At 43.9% G+C, this 15,768-nt stretch overlaps 1 protein-coding gene across 1 annotated transcript in view; it reads left to right on the top strand.

Moving 5' to 3' along the window:
- Positions 1–6,183: 6,183 nt before the first annotated feature.
- PTN (pleiotrophin) overlaps positions 6,184–15,768 on the top strand; it is a 193,140-nt gene continuing 183,555 nt past the window's right edge. Inside the window, exon 1 of the mRNA XM_069227962.1 lies at positions 6,184–6,625. The gene's annotated coding sequence lies outside the window, so the exon portion shown is untranslated. The remainder of the gene's footprint in view (positions 6,626–15,768) is intronic.

Here is a 15,768-nt window from a genome sequence, read left to right as displayed (position 1 = left end):
TGTTTAATGGCCCTTGGAGGTGGTAAGAGCTCGTGATGGGGACTCAAAGAGGGAATGAGGTCTGGGATGGAGAAAATGTGGTGGAAGAACTCGTGTTTCATTACCTTGTGCGATTTCATGGTGAAATAATGTTGCCATGGTTTGCTGAGTTGTCCTCCTTGTTTCTTCTCACAAAGATCTTCTGTGGTTCGAGAAGCTGATATGAAGAGCTATGAAGAGGAACCTATCTTGTTTGCGGTGTTTACAAAGAGCAAACCCGCCCCAGGGAGCAGTGAAGCACTATACATTGTGCTAGCGATTGAATGCACAGTGGTAGAAAAGATCACAGAGACACATAAATGTTTGTGTTTGCGCTGCGAGAGCCTCAGTTGGGAATAAGAAGGAACGCTGTCAGGTTATGTTCAGCAATGAAGACTCCCTTAGGCTTGGTAAGGAGTCGGGGCTTCCAAGATGAACAGTAGACCTTGCAAAGCATGGGTATCAGAAGTGAAAGACAGTGCAGCTCTCTCAGGGTTTGATTGATTCCATCATTCTGTTCTGACCCCTGATCAGTGTGGCTGCTGCATGGGCAATGCTCCTTAAAGGGAATAAGACAGTGTCAGGCAGACCGATAAATATAGCATTTAGCCCTGCAATGTGATGAATGAGAGGGGACTGCATTGTATCTTCAACGTTATAATCTATTATAAGCTGGTAAATAAGGCTTGGTCTGGGAAAAATGGAGGGTCCAGACCAGACAGTTAAGGACTTTCTATTGAGCTGGTCTCTGAAAGATAGTGTGGATCCATACTGAATTCAAGATACCTGACTCATCTGGTGAGTAGGGCATCAGGGGCAAAATCAATCAGTGTTTATAGCTGACAGGCATTCCTGTCCCTTGGCCAGTAAGGGCAAATTAAGTTTTGGTAGGGTTGAGTTTTGAAAACCAGGCTGACATCCAGCACTGAATGAAAACCAGGCAACATTTCAATCGCAGGATTTCATTGGCCAGTGACACTCTGAGGTAGGTTTATGTGTCATGTACGCATGATGTATGTAGGTGATGGTACTAGTATAGAGCGGATCTTACTGGGTAACACACACAGTATCTCTTGTGTCTAATTTGAAGGCTTGATATTAGTTTTAAAATTATTGTGTTTAAGAATGCCCATGCTTCACCCTTGCAATGCCTTCTTGGCGCAGTGTAACGCAAGGCATTGATTTATGCTGCCTTGCACTACACCAGATTTGTCAAGTCACACCGGGCCAAACAGGTTACCTCTGAGTGACATTGTAAATCTCATTCTAGGTTTTGTGTCGCCCTGTGTTGCCTTTCGTGGTTCAAGATCGAATCAAAACCTTGATAAATCTGGGCCTAAGTCTAGGAGCTGGTTAGATGATTGCGTCTAGCGCATTCACTCCCATTGAAGATCACACAGAGAAGCATTTGACAATCAGCGGGCTGACCCGAACTATAATTACGACGCTTCTTGCGGTTAAGCTGGATAAACGATGAAGCCATTATTTTGAGTGTAGCAGGCAGACCGCTGTATGGGTGGTGTGGTGGAAGTACGACCGCTGCACTCCCGCTGTAGCTGGTCCAGTGCATCTAGTTCATCTCCTGTTTTCATGGCGGGAGCCATTTTTTTTGGGGGGGGGAGTACAATGATGGCAGCTCTTCTATGCAATACTGGCAAGACCTATTGCCGCATAATTTATTTTCTAGTGATAGGATCCCAAAGCTAGTGTCTATCATTTGAAAAACACAACTGATGTTCCCCATATTATGGAGTTTTCTCCCAGTATGTCTGTTGATCTATCATGTTAGGGATCAACATGATTTGCATGGTGGACCCAGACAGGAAAGACACTTTCGTTGATGGTGTCCCTGGGCAGGCCCACGGACACTATTTTTGCTGGGATTAAGGCAGAGATAGCAAGTACCTTGAAACTGCCCACATCTAAATCAGTCCCTGATTTATGGATTTGTGGTTCGACTGTCCAGCCACTGTTGTGATGGATGAAACAATCTGAGAGCAATGGCCATTGTATTTAATGTTTTCTGATATGGTGGCAAATATTTGTATACTCAGGTGGCTGTGGTCAGCACTTCAGAGCAGCCTTGTAGGAAAACCTATGGGGTGGAAGTTCCATCATGTCTATGCAGCATGGTGGAAGAGCCACCCTCTAACGGGGGCCTAGAAATGTGCTCTCAAAGTTGTGGTCCATTCCAGCATCCACTTGAGGACCCAGTTACAAGCCTTAGAGAAATACATGCAAAGATTGTGTGTGGCCAGAATTTGATGACCAGAATTTCTACATGGAATGTCAAGCAAGTTATGAGTTAAACTCCTCAGATTGGGGAATAACTGCACAGACTCAGAATTGCAGAGCAGAATTCTGCCCAGGAATTCCCTACTCTGGGTTTTAATGCAGACGTTTACTCTTGTTTCTGAGTAAGTGGTAAACGTCTTCAGGGGTGCCGGGGCCAGGGGGTGCAGGGGTTATTATAAGGTTCCTATTAGTTAAGTAGGACTGTGTATCAGGTCAAAATAAACTTTAGGATATAGGGACCTGGTCTGTCTATACCATCAGGAAATGTTGACACAATTCCAAGGTAGATCACAGTGCTCCATCTGAATCCTTAATTTTACCAGGGCACTAGATGCTATTAGATATCTTGAACAAGGCCACTCTGATTCCCAAGGAAATCACTCCAGATCTACCCTTTTGTTGTGTTTTTGCATGCCCAAAGTAAACACAAGAAAGACATGAAAAATAGATTTTCATACATTTATTGAAACAATCATATTCTTGTATAGAAAGCATGAGCTATGATCATTAGGCAGATGAAACTAGGCATGGCAACCATCATTACGAGAATGGTAGAAAAGATAAACAATTCAACGATGATAATACTACTATGTTGTAACATTCCTATCTACTACTACCTACACTATCAAGAGCATAGTGGGAGTACCCTCTGCCAGATCCATTGGGAAAGCCTAACCCCCATACCTGGGTGAGATGTGCCAGGAAGCCAGTCTGATGTAGTGCAGGCTATCATCCATTGCAGGATGGAGGTCAGAGTCAGTAGGGCTGCATCTCAGTCATATTGCAACGCGTTCCAGGATAATCCAAGCAGAAGTGCTCCTCTGCCGAACGTAAGAGATTTTTGCAGGTTGATGAATACAATCTGGCAAGATTTAGCAGCACTTCTATCCTATGTAGGGAGATTTTAAACCCTGTTTTGTATTTTAATGAGATGTATGTTTAACATCAGCAACAGAGAAGCAGCCTTCAGGAAGCCAATTAGGAGACATTTTAGAATGGCTAGAATCAGATCTCGCCAGGTCTGTGGCTAGAAACGTTGATTCTATAGAAATAACTTACTATATGAAACTGCAAAATCATTTATCTGATTGTAAGACACTGGTTATAAAATTGTAGGATTTACAAATATGGAAATATCTTTTGTTAACAAAAGTTGTACAACATCTTAAGTTTAACAAATACTCAATCAAAGTGAGCGTTAGCAGTCCCTTCTGTGTGCTGGGAAGCTTTTAGTCGAATTGTGTGGTAGCTGATGGGCAGACATAAGATGAAAGGATAGGTGGAATTTGGTGTCATGTTGCTGCATTATGTCTCTTCTCATCATTCCTCATGGTCATCGCTTCACATACCTGGTGTTTGCTACCTGTGCAATGATTGACAAATGTAAAAGTTAATAGATTAACTGGTGTTAAATGGTTTATGTTGGGATACGCTGATGAATGACCCCTGATTTGTTACACCAATTCAATTAAAGCTCGTTCAAAAAGCGTATGTGGGCCTTTGCATTTCATAGAAAAGCACCCAAAAGTCCAGCAATATCTGTGTATAGTGAAAATATTTAATCGGCAGTGCAAAATTAGAAATAGCCTGATGGACACACACATTTTCCTGAAAACATAAAAATGAGATATGCCTAAAACGAAGTTGTTTTAGAGTGAGCCGTACATATTCTATGTTATTATCGAAATCCTGCGAAAGCTCAGTGGCGGACTCAATCCCACGAGCGATATATGGTCAGTCGTTGTTATAAATGAACTTTTTACAAAAGATTTAAAAAAGGTAGGCTTTTTTGGAGAGGGGTTGAGATCATTGGCAGTGCTCTAACAGTGGAGTTTATGGAATATGTAATTGAACAAAAAAGACAGCTCTTTAGAGACATTAACTGTCCAGTGAAATTAAACAGATATGAAGCAGGGCTCTACAAGACTCATAAATAATATCTGAATTTATGCAAATGGCTAACAATGCCTCCTTCGACCAGTTGAAATTGAATTTACGTGACAGAGAGCTTGTATGAACTCCTTTCTTTTGCGTACAACTATAAAATTCCAATCTCAAGTCAAATTGATAGCAGCAACCTTTATTTTATTTTTTTTTATGCTGATTTTTTTATGTGCTGACGTTACAGGCAACAAGGACATAGTCACCAAAATGCCAGTGTCAGCGGAACACCCTTTGACCTCCTGATGACACATGTTTGACCCCCCCCCTCATCCTTACCCAGAGGCCAGTAGAAGGGACTGGCTTCCCAGCATCCTCCTGGAATACCAAGCAGTATGTCGTAGGCCACAAACAGAATAGGGAAGGATTACAGGGGTACATACATAACTGGTACCAACACAAGTAGGACTAATAGTAATGAAGATCACTGGTAAGTAATTGAGGAATTATATTCATATCTTTTTGTTGTGTCAGATAGTGCTTATAAAGAATACCACTTCAACAAAGAAACTACATAAACAACAAATCACTAATATTTTATAGCAAAATAAGCAAATTTGTGATTGGACAAAATTCAAGACCCCCGCACCAAATCTTTTTCTATCAATTTTTCTTGTGTATTTAACATATTTTCACCCTCTTATAAATTGTCACAATGGCCTTTAAAAGATGTTATTGCCACTCATTGAGCTCTTAATGTAGAGAACGCTAACCTCTTATGGAAACCATCCCACAAAACCGTCAGGACTGAAGAAAATGGACAACCTAAGGTAGGCAAAGAATGGTCTTTCCCCCACCTTTGTAATGAGCTCTATTTCCTTGTGTAGGATTTTAAGGGTTGATTTTTATGGCTTCTTCTAACCCTCTCCTCTCAATTTCCGGAGCAAGAACGGTAGATGTGCCTATGTTTTTACAGGATGACATTGGGAGAGGGGACCAGGGGTACCCTGCAGGCCTGACAAAGTGACCGCCTCTGTAACAGAGGAAACCATGACCTCTTCAGCTAGAATATCTTGATTCCACTGGTCCCTTTCAGATGGGTTAGCACCTTTGGAATCAATGGAACGGGAGGGAATGTGTCAAGTAATTCCTGAAAGCCATTCCACATCATTGTATCCACCTGGGATCCATTATACTCTGTGCAAGCATGTTTACGATGTGAAATTTAAAATTTTGGCGACGTGTTTGCTGTTGTATCTCTGGACTCATGATGGCTGTTACCTTTATGAATTATTTGGATGGATAAAATTGCTACCATTTACTCACAGTGAATCGGAATTCTGACTTCTACAACAAGAAGGAATGGACTTTTGTGGTGTGCCTTGGTATAACAGTATGGAATATCCACCTGGGACCCTCAGGGTCGTTTGGAACGGGTCCGGGAATGGTGTTCCGAACCTCTGACGTATGTCCAGAAAAATCTCTCAAGACCGGGACAGAAAGTGAGCGGATTCGTGCCTGTCTTATGGAAATCCAGGAAGAAATCCAGGAGGATGCTGGGAATCCACTCCTCCTTGTGGCCTTTGGTAGTGAATGGAGTGCACGCATCCTGTGTTTGTCCCTGTTTGGGAGAGGCAGGATCCACCTCACAAGCAGTGACAGATACAAGGACAAGAATGTAGACGTATGTAACAGTAGGACCATGGGTAGTAAAGGACTCCTCCTAACTGACACACGTGTGGAAACTAAAACAATAAAATAGCATTTGATTCAATGAGTTTGTGATACCTGTGTAAATGTCACTTCCTTAATAGTATATTTAATTCTGATGTAGACATTTGCCCAAGTGATACTTCTATTCCACATGGAAGGGAATTCACACGTTGATGATGTGTTTGTACTGAGATCACACACCTAGGTGCGCGCGAAAGCCGTGATTGCAAACAAATGTAACTGAATTAAGCACAGAAAGCATCTCCCGTGCATCTTAGTGTTTCGGACGGGGCTGAACGGGAAGCCCCTGCTCCCTCCGCCCCCGCCTGCGCCCTGGCGGGAGATCTGCGCGTCTCCCCTGACCTGCTTTTCATAAACTCTCCATCGGCAGATCACACGGACCAGGGGATTCTCAGCCAGCGACTCTCTCTCTCTCACACACACCCACACGCCACCCCGCCGCCGGCTGCAGCTCCCCGCCCCCTCCGCGCCTCACAGCACAAACACTCACTCGCAGGGAGACGACACCGGCGGGGTCTGCTGCTAGGAGGAACCCCCAGCTCACTCCCCGAGAGATGAGAAGGGCCCGGAGCGGAGCAGCACATCGAGGGGCCCGGAGAGGATAACGCTCTCCTCAGAGGGGGGACGAGGCAAGCATCCTTCAAAGCTAAGGAGCGAGGGAGCCAGGCGGGAGGGAGACCACCGCGGCACGACTCAAGTAAGTTCTGTGCATGCCCCGTTTCACTCTCGACAGGTGGCTATGTCGTGAAACACTGCGCCGTGTCACGTTGTAGAGTCTGTAGCGCCTTCGTTTTGATGTATCGATTTACAGCGCCTACACGTCCCCGAGGAAGGTGCGTTCAAGATTAGCGCTATTGGAGGTGACGCTTAGGGTAGGATGACGGGAGTGCGAGCCCCTGTTGTTAGTATTTCTATTTATATAGCGCTTACTACCCCTGTCGACGCGTCTTACCAACTAATGGAGTCACAGGAGTAAGATCAGGGCTTTAAGTGGGCCGGGTCTGTAGCTGCTGAAAACAAATCCTAACTCCCCAGCAGGACCACCCTTCCCTGCCTTTCATGTAACTTCAAAGAGACTGGCTATAGTTCTTTCACACTCTCATCATTTCAGAACTGAAGCGTGTGACATATTTTATGCAAAGATGTTGTTTCTTATTTATTGTATGCAGCTATCCTTCGACAAAGCCAATAGCCCTGGCTTTACGTAGGTGCGATGTTACTTGTATTATATATCTGGATGTAATGAACAGAAAGAAGCACCAAAATACCAGTCGGGCGGCACACTGTGCTGAGTACAGATTTTTAGCTTACAATGTTTAAGCCACACCCTAATTACACCAGCCACGCCCCTTTAGGAGACCCACACCACTTTTTTCGTCCCACTTTTACATCCCTGAGTGAGATACATCAGTGGGTTACCGCACCCACTGCAGCGATCAGCGCGTGACCTGCAAGTCACGCGCTTCAGAGCCAATAAAACGAGAGCGGGGTTAGTGCGCCTGCTGCAGAGGTGCGTGAAACCCGCAGCTCTTTGGGGTGAATTCCACTTAGCCCAGGCGGTCAATGCCGCTGCTGCAGTGGAATAAGTGTAACACGCGGCTCACATATTAGAAATCCATAAAATACAGGTTCGAATCCAAGGAAAACAGCCCAGAGGCTTACATGGGAGCCTGCTGCAGAGGTCTGTGTGTATCCTACAGGTCTCGGGCTGCAAATGCCACCTAGATTGTCCAAGAGAACACCGTGCATGCGGCAGAGGACTTGTGTAACACCCAGGTAACATCCCCAAATTGTACTTCGACAGCCCAGAGGCTTAATGCTGCAAAGGGTGGTGTGTGTACTGCAGGTCACAGGTTCGAGCCCCAGTGAGAATTCTCGTGATTACAGTATTCTCTACTACAGAGATCTCGTGATTAAAATTTTCTCTACTACAGTGACAGCTGTGTATGAACTGTAGGTCACAGGTTTGAGTCCACGCACAGCGCATTAAGCCTTCAGTGCTACTGTGGGTGATCAAATGTTTACAATTTAATTGAGTTATACTCAGGGCCACGAGAATTATGACATTTCACGCCCTATGTCTTTTTCTGCAACATTATGGATTTGCCACATTATCTGCTGATTTTATCAAAAAATGTTTCTAGCTCAAATGGATCAAACGTTACTATAAACGCGACAACACACGTTGCTGTGCAGTGACACGCTTTTTTTGCAAAAGTTGACTGGTCACCTCTCTCTTTCTTGTTGCTATATGTAGTTTGTCAAACTAGTACTAACGAGGTGAAACCTCTGCCCAGATAATGTTAACGCGTAAAAATGCCAAAATAATGGAGACACTATCATAAAATAAATGTGCCACTTTAAACCACATCACTTGCCCTTTCTTGCTATTTAATTTAGTTAAGTCTGTCACATAATTCGGTCTTCGATGCCGAATAATTCTAGTGGTCTTTGTTAATAAATGTGTTTTACGACAGTGCCTATGTTTGTGTTAGATAAAACAAGCTGCCGGTAAGGTTACACTTTTGGGTCACTGGATTTCTGCAATTATGTGGTCAAGGTATTTTCCTTATAAATATGGGTTTACTGCACTCGCCGCGTAATTCAGCATCAGCTGCACAAAGGGCAAATTTCAACATAAAAGTGCAGCCAACAAAAACGGATCAAAAGTTACGAAAAAAGTGTCTTACGTGGTGCTTCACAGGGCAGACCGTTTGCAAAGTTTAACTGATAACCTATCAGGGGCTGATGATCACTGACGTGAAACTTTTGCCCAGACAGTACTTTTGTCTGTTAAAATTCTAAAATAGCAATAGGCTACAGCCACATGCATAATTTGGTGTTCCATTGCTGCATAACTCCAGTGCCCCCCTCCATTAAGTGCACAGGGATGAATCACCTCAAATCTCTGGGAATTTATATATATATATATATATACACATATTTGTTTCTATAAGTGAACAAAACACTGTAAAACTCAAGAAATACACACATTTGGGGGAATATGAGGAACAGGTGGTCTTGTAAATGCCCTTTGATTTAAATACAGCAGCAATGTAATCCTCCCTTTTCTCTACCTAACAGAATAAACACAGAGGAAAGGAGCTTGAGGTATCTGCCCAGAAGCCCATAATGCTTTCCTTATGAACACAATAAAATCCTTTCGGAGCTGGGCGTGATTGATAAACTTCCAGCTCTACTGATTCCTGACTCCTGTGTCCTTCCCACTCACAAAACCTTCTCATTGTCTCCACATAGTATCATAGAAGTTGAAACTACTTAGATCTCTTAAACCCATGGGGGCCGCTCTTGAGTCGGCCTAAGCTTACTACTGAGGAGGTTCAGCACACGTTCGTCCCCCTTATTCAAATTCTTATTGAGCGCTGATTCTCAGAGGGTGTATGCCCTCAAAGAAGGAATTACTAACTCCTGCACAAGGAAGCCATCCCAGATCCTCCACTCTATCAAATTTTCGACTAATCACTATCCTTCCAAAATTGCACCCGATCATGGTGAAACTAGTGGTCGATTAGCTCCAGGAACATGTGGATGCTCATAAGTGCCCCTTTGTCTATCAATCTGGCTCAGGGCACTGCATGCTACTTGGTTTTTGGGGCGACACCCTGAGAGGACAGAGGAAGGGCAGGACATGCTTCAGATCATGCCAAATGTGTCTGCCTCTATGGGTCCCGTGAACCGCTATGGAATTTGAGGTCACTACTTGTTTAGTTCATTTCTGAACCAAAAATCTCCAAGAATCTGTGTGTTGCATGTCGGATTGTCACCAGTGGGCCTGCCCGGGTTCCCCGCTCTCACTGGGCTTGTTTAATATGTATATGGTCCCTCTTTCCCACCGCTCTATGAAGTTGTAAAGTTGAATTACATCATTATGTGGGAGACACAAACGTGGACATTTGTGAATTCAACCAGCTTAGTTTAGTCCATGTTCTAGAAGAATTAATTAAAATCTTGAACTGGCCATGCCAGTCAGCTGACCGACATGGAAAACTTAGTTGATAATTTGTGGAGTAATATTCTGGGGAAACTCGGGACCTTTGCATTTGACACTATTGGATCGATCTCCAACAATGGCTGCCGCCATAAAGAATTTGTGTTTCATCTTGATTCAAAAATATGTCTATGGATGCACAGATCTGGAAAGGAGTTCTAAACTGCTTTTTCCAGCTTTCTAAGCTGAGACCTGTTCTCCCTTTGCTATCTGTTCAGCAGAAAGCATTGGCAATAGGAACACTGATGGGCTCTAGATTGGATTATTGTAACGACCTCTACCTGGGGCTCTCTGCTAATGTTATTTCTAGGCCACAGGGAGCTGAGTTAGGACTCTAGTGGGTTTGAGAAGGAAAGATCATGCTTCCCAGGCAAGAGAGATGCGGCTCTGACCGGTTCATTATATAGCAGCTTGTTGAATGTACAGGTGTTTCTATCAGTTGGGCCAAGATTCTTTTAGCCTGGGACACATTCTTAGATGCCAGGCGCTGTTGGCCATACCTCAGTGCAAGCAATCACTAGGGGAGGTAGATTTTCTTGATAGAAGGTCTCATTCTATCGAACTCACTTCCACTTCAGCTCATAATATCGCCAGCTTCAAAATGTTTTTTTTTTTACCCTATATATTTAGTGTGCCTCATATATGCAGTGCGCGAGGTAGCGCGCCTCACTTACTTATTTACGCATTTATTCACACGTCTCATGCATAAGAAGCCGGGATGGAGGCGCCAATTGTCCCCCCGCCCGAGGCGTCGGTGTAACCACTAGGCCGCGTCCTTGCTACTGGGGCGCTTTTCCGCGGCACTACCAGGATGCACTGAAGTTGTTCTAGGCGGTCAGACAGGAGGTTGCTGGTGCTGCGGGGTGGACGGTGTGGACGGCAGGATTACAGCAGAGTTCGAGTTCAGGCGGAAGTGGAGACGAGAGCAGCCAACAGGCCTTTGCACCTGGCACGTCCATCTCAAGCTCGTGGTCCTGGTTTCTGAATCAGGTTCGAGTCTCCACCACGGACGTCATTTAGGGGCGCCAGGAGTCACAGCTGCAGCCCCTGATTTGACCCTTGCGACCTTTAGCTCTGCCTTTGCGGCCCATGGACTCAGAGGTGGCAAAATAATTATAGGGACACATAGGCAGCTCGTTCTGATCGAGGTCGGTTGGGATACCGCTTTCTTGCTTTTTGTAATTTTTTATATTATACTAATAGTGAGTAATGTAGCATTAATCCTGCTTGCGCAGGTACAAGTAATTTGGAGAAAACAAATCCTACGGTCAGAGCACACCAGAGAGCGCAAATGGTCGTTCACACTCCCTATTCACGTTCTGTTGCATTTAGCATGATTTCTTAGCACAAAGTGCATCCTCGTGTCTATTTTAGTCATAAGGGGCATTTTTGTGCTAAGAAATACCACTAAAAGCAGAATTACTCCTCACGTAATTAAAACGTAATTTTGCAGAATTCTTAGGTAATGCCACATGATTACACTACAGTGAATTACACGAGTTATGATCCATTCCTACTTTTATCCACAGTTTGTTCCATTTTGATATTTTCCGCAGGCAGCTGACGGAGGAAACCTTCACAGATATAAAGGAAATGAGTTGTAGGATAGCCAGATTCCTCATTTTAGGGAAAAAGAGTCCGCGATTGGGCGCGCAGTCTGCATGCATGTATGCGTGTGTGAATGAATGGGTGAATTAGCGGGTGAATGAGCAAGGGAGTAAGTGAAGGAGGGAGCGAGGGAGGGAGCGGGATGGCAATCTGCGTGTATGACTGAGAGCGTGAGTAAACAAGTGCGTAGGCAAGTGGGTGGGGAGTGAAAAATTGTAGGTGGATGCTTCAGTCCTTGGGTGACTGAGTTCCTGAGTAAGAGAACCATGTACATGAGTGAATATAAATATGAGTATGAATGATTTTAATCGAGTGAATGAGGGAGTAAGTCAGCCATCCAGTTGGACATTGAGGAAAGACTGAACTAGCACATGAATTAGTCTATACCTAAGTAAGTGCGCACATGTGTGAGTGAGTCGGGGCTGATGAATGTGTGAATGACTTAGGGTATACCTTATCGAGTGAGTGACATTAAGTTGAGTTTGACGTTTTATAAGGCTACCTTACCACAATTTCAAGACAGTGTCGATATAGCAAGCTTAGAAATACACCAAGCTATAACAATACTAACCTGTATTTTAGAAATCACTGACTGCCACAGTCTTACTGATCTATTGTGCAGACTATCGTACGTATCACTTGTGATCAGCTCAATGGTGCTAGGTTTATTGGCCTCACAAGGATAAAAGGCTGAGTGGACTACGTCTTTGAGGCGAACTTGCAAACCGTATGTTTCAAAACAGATTTCTGCACAGGTGTGTTAACCTTTGGAGCTGTCTTTCCAGCTTGTTAACAGTAGATGCATACACATAAACTTGTGTATAAATGCCATTGGTGATTTTCATGTAGCCAGCCAGAGGTTGGTATCAGAACATAAACTATCGCAAAGTCCTGTAGATTAAACGACGCGTCTACGGTAGCAAGCCAGTGCGAATACACGGCGCTTCACAGCGCTTGTAGATACATTAAGCGCTCAGAAATACAAAACACAACTCAAACAAAGAATCACACGATTCGGACAAACCAGGCAGTCCCAGTAGCAGGTCATTGCATCACTGGTTTATTCTAGCGTCTAGAGGGCTAGGGAGGCTGGAGGCGAGCCTGGGGACCATAAACATTAATTCACCCAAACGCCAGGGGTAGCAGAAGTGACATCACACGCCATTTGACCTTTACTTTCACTCACACACACATTCACACATACACACACTCTCTCTCACGTAAACACACTCTAACCCTCAAGGACGCAAACAACATACATTTAAAAGCATTTTTTACTTACCTCAGCTGTCGGGGGGAATCATATTCCAGCCAATTGTACTCCGTTCTTTATTACGCTAATTGTGAATAATCGCATAATTATTGTTAATTCCACATCAAAGAATAATGCAGAATTACAGAAATTACTCTGATTACTCCGGCATAATTTAAATTCTGCCCAGGCCTAGTTTAAAAATGCTTAAGTGCCTCTTAAGAAAATATTCCACCCCCCTGCTGAGGCTAAGTCTTCCTAAATTCAAGTACGTCTTATTGATTAATTGCAAATTTCATCATTAACTGAGGTACAGCTGTGCCAAACGCCTCTGAAGGTCACCATTGCGTAAAATTGACCTAAATGTTGGTTTTAATATGAAACATAAGGAGCCTATGTCTTGATTGCCAGAGTCATATTCAAAATGAGAGCATCTCTCCAGAGTGTGATGTTACCTTTATATTGTCCTACTCACAATTCTCAATTTCTAACCAGTCCGAGTGTGGTATTGCCTTCCCAATGTCCTGCTCTCAATTCTCAACTTATGACTCGATCAGAGTGTGACATTTTCTTCCTGTGGTCGTATTCCAATGTCTGAACATCTCACCAGTAGGACAGTGAGATTCCTTTTCCATTCTCATACTCCAATTTCTGAACTTTGAGAATTTCGACCCATTGTCTTAAACACGTCTACATACATGAAAAATAAATAATCAAAGAGCTGCACCTATGACCAATTGGAGTCTGCAGTTATGTTCTCATTTTCACACTAACAGTATTGTGCTTCTGATCCAGCTAGAGCATCACAGTCTCATTTATTACCACTCTTCAAAATATGGTGCCTCTGACAACATGCAGCGTTTGCTTCTCAGCTCCCTCACTTGAAGTCAAAGCCATTGACCAATCGCAGCGCGAGAACTTCTTTTTATTGTTCTGTTCAGATGTTTGAACCTCTGACCAATAACAGTGGGGGATTATCTCATCATTGTACCATTGTACTGCTCAAAATTGGAAATTGTCCAATCAGAATCATATTGTCTCTCTCAAAATGCAGACACTGACCAATCAAAGTGTGAGATTCTTCACCCGAGAAACTACTAAAAAAAACTGCCTCTCACAAACCTGAGCATAAGATGCTCCCATGGCCCATCTCAAAACCTTTGACAAATCGTAGAGTGGTATTTGATTCCAATTTGCCTACTGAAAATATAGCCCTTGACCAATAAGAGGGTGAGCGTTATTTCCTGCTGCCGAGGAGAACCCCTTAACGATCACCGTTTCTTAGAATAATCTATGTACACATTTCAGATATATCTGGGATTATTCCGTATGCATTTTGGGGAGTTAGACCTGTCAGCCTTGTGGTGGTCTTCCCCCCAACTTTATGTCTTCCTCTTCCACTTTATCTGACCTAGTTTTTGCTTGTATTAGGACTCTGTGCACTTTACCACTGCTAACCAGTGCTAAGGTACTTATGCTCTCTCCTCTAAACATGGTATTATTGGATTATCCCACTCGGCATGTATCATTACTTATAAGTCCCCAGTAAAGTGGCACTACATGTGCCCAGGGCTTGTAAATTGATGCTACTAGTGGGCTTGCAACACTGGTTGTGCCATCCACCTAAGTAGCCCTTTAAACATGTCTCAGGCCTGCCATTGCGGAGCCTGTGTATGCAGTTTAAACTGCCATTTCTACCTCGTAAAATAAAAATTTTGCCAAGTCCAAACATTCCTTTTTAGGTCGAGCATAGCAGCACGCAAGCGCTGCTCTTCTAGACATGTTGGAATCTATTCTGTGGGCTTTACCCACGCCCAGCTCACGCCAATCATTTTAATTGGTCCCTGGGCCTGCCTTTCAAAAAACCCTTGATGTTGTTGGTAAATGCTTTATGTTTGTTACGCCTAGAGGCTGGTTTGTTACTGCCTTGGAGACTGACCTTGTTACACAGATTATTGCACGATCACCGTATACCTTAGTGTGGTGCACTATTTTTCTCTTTTGCCTCACCGCTTTGCGCTGAGTGGCCGTATGTTGTTTCTTCCTTTTCCTTGTTTTCGGGCATCTTGCTGTTTCTTTCTGATGCCTGCGGGGTTTTTTTTTTTTTTTTTTGCAGTGTTATGTAGCACACACTTGATAGGAAGGTATTGGAGTGCTTTTTTTTTTTTTTGCAGTTTTATATAGCATGTACTCCATACAAAGGTATTACAGTGCTTTATATGAGCACCCGTTACATTACACAAGAACACATTTATTTTTGTTGGCAAAGGGAGATAAAGGGCCTGATTACGACTTCGGCGGAGGGGATTACTCCCTCCCAAATGTGATGGATATCCCACCTGCCCAATTACGAGTTCCATAGGATATAATGGACTCATAATTCGGCGGGCGGGATATCCGTCACATTTGGGGCTGAGTAATCCCCTCCGCCGAAGTCGTAATCGGGCCCTAAATGATTTGCCCAGAATCACAGGATGTTGAGCCGGCACCAAGACTCGAACCGTGTTCCCCAGCTCCAAGGTTGGCAGCTCTGGCCCCTTGTGCCACATCCTCTTCCCTGGGGTTCTTTGTCTGGTGCATGTTGAGGTAGTCTGGGAATAACTCTTTTTTTTTGTATAGCGCTTGTTAAAACAGGTTCTGCCATTTCATAGCGCTGCAAAGCAGGTGCCATTCTTAACAAAATCGCTATAATTAATTTGCATGGGCCATGCAGAGATGATGTGAAAAGGTAATGTCAGGATTGTAATCTGTGACATTCTTGTCAAGGCCTCTGCAGTGGGTGCATTAACCAACTGACTTGATTAGTGCTTAACACTAGGCGATAACACGTGCTCCCGATAACCTCTGGAGGGTCACCAACCAAGCACATACATTAGTACAAGGCAAGAAGATGGTGAAAGGAGTTGTCTACAAAATGGTGGAAAAGGAAAAGTGACTCCAGACCCAAGCACTTCACGGCCTCAAGCTTGAT

Source organism: Pleurodeles waltl, chromosome 4_1, assembly GCF_031143425.1.
Source record: "Pleurodeles waltl isolate 20211129_DDA chromosome 4_1, aPleWal1.hap1.20221129, whole genome shotgun sequence".
NCBI lineage: Eukaryota > Metazoa > Chordata > Amphibia > Caudata > Salamandridae > Pleurodeles > Pleurodeles waltl.
Note: the sequence above shows the minus strand (reverse complement) of the source record. Positions and strands in the feature narration are given on the sequence as shown.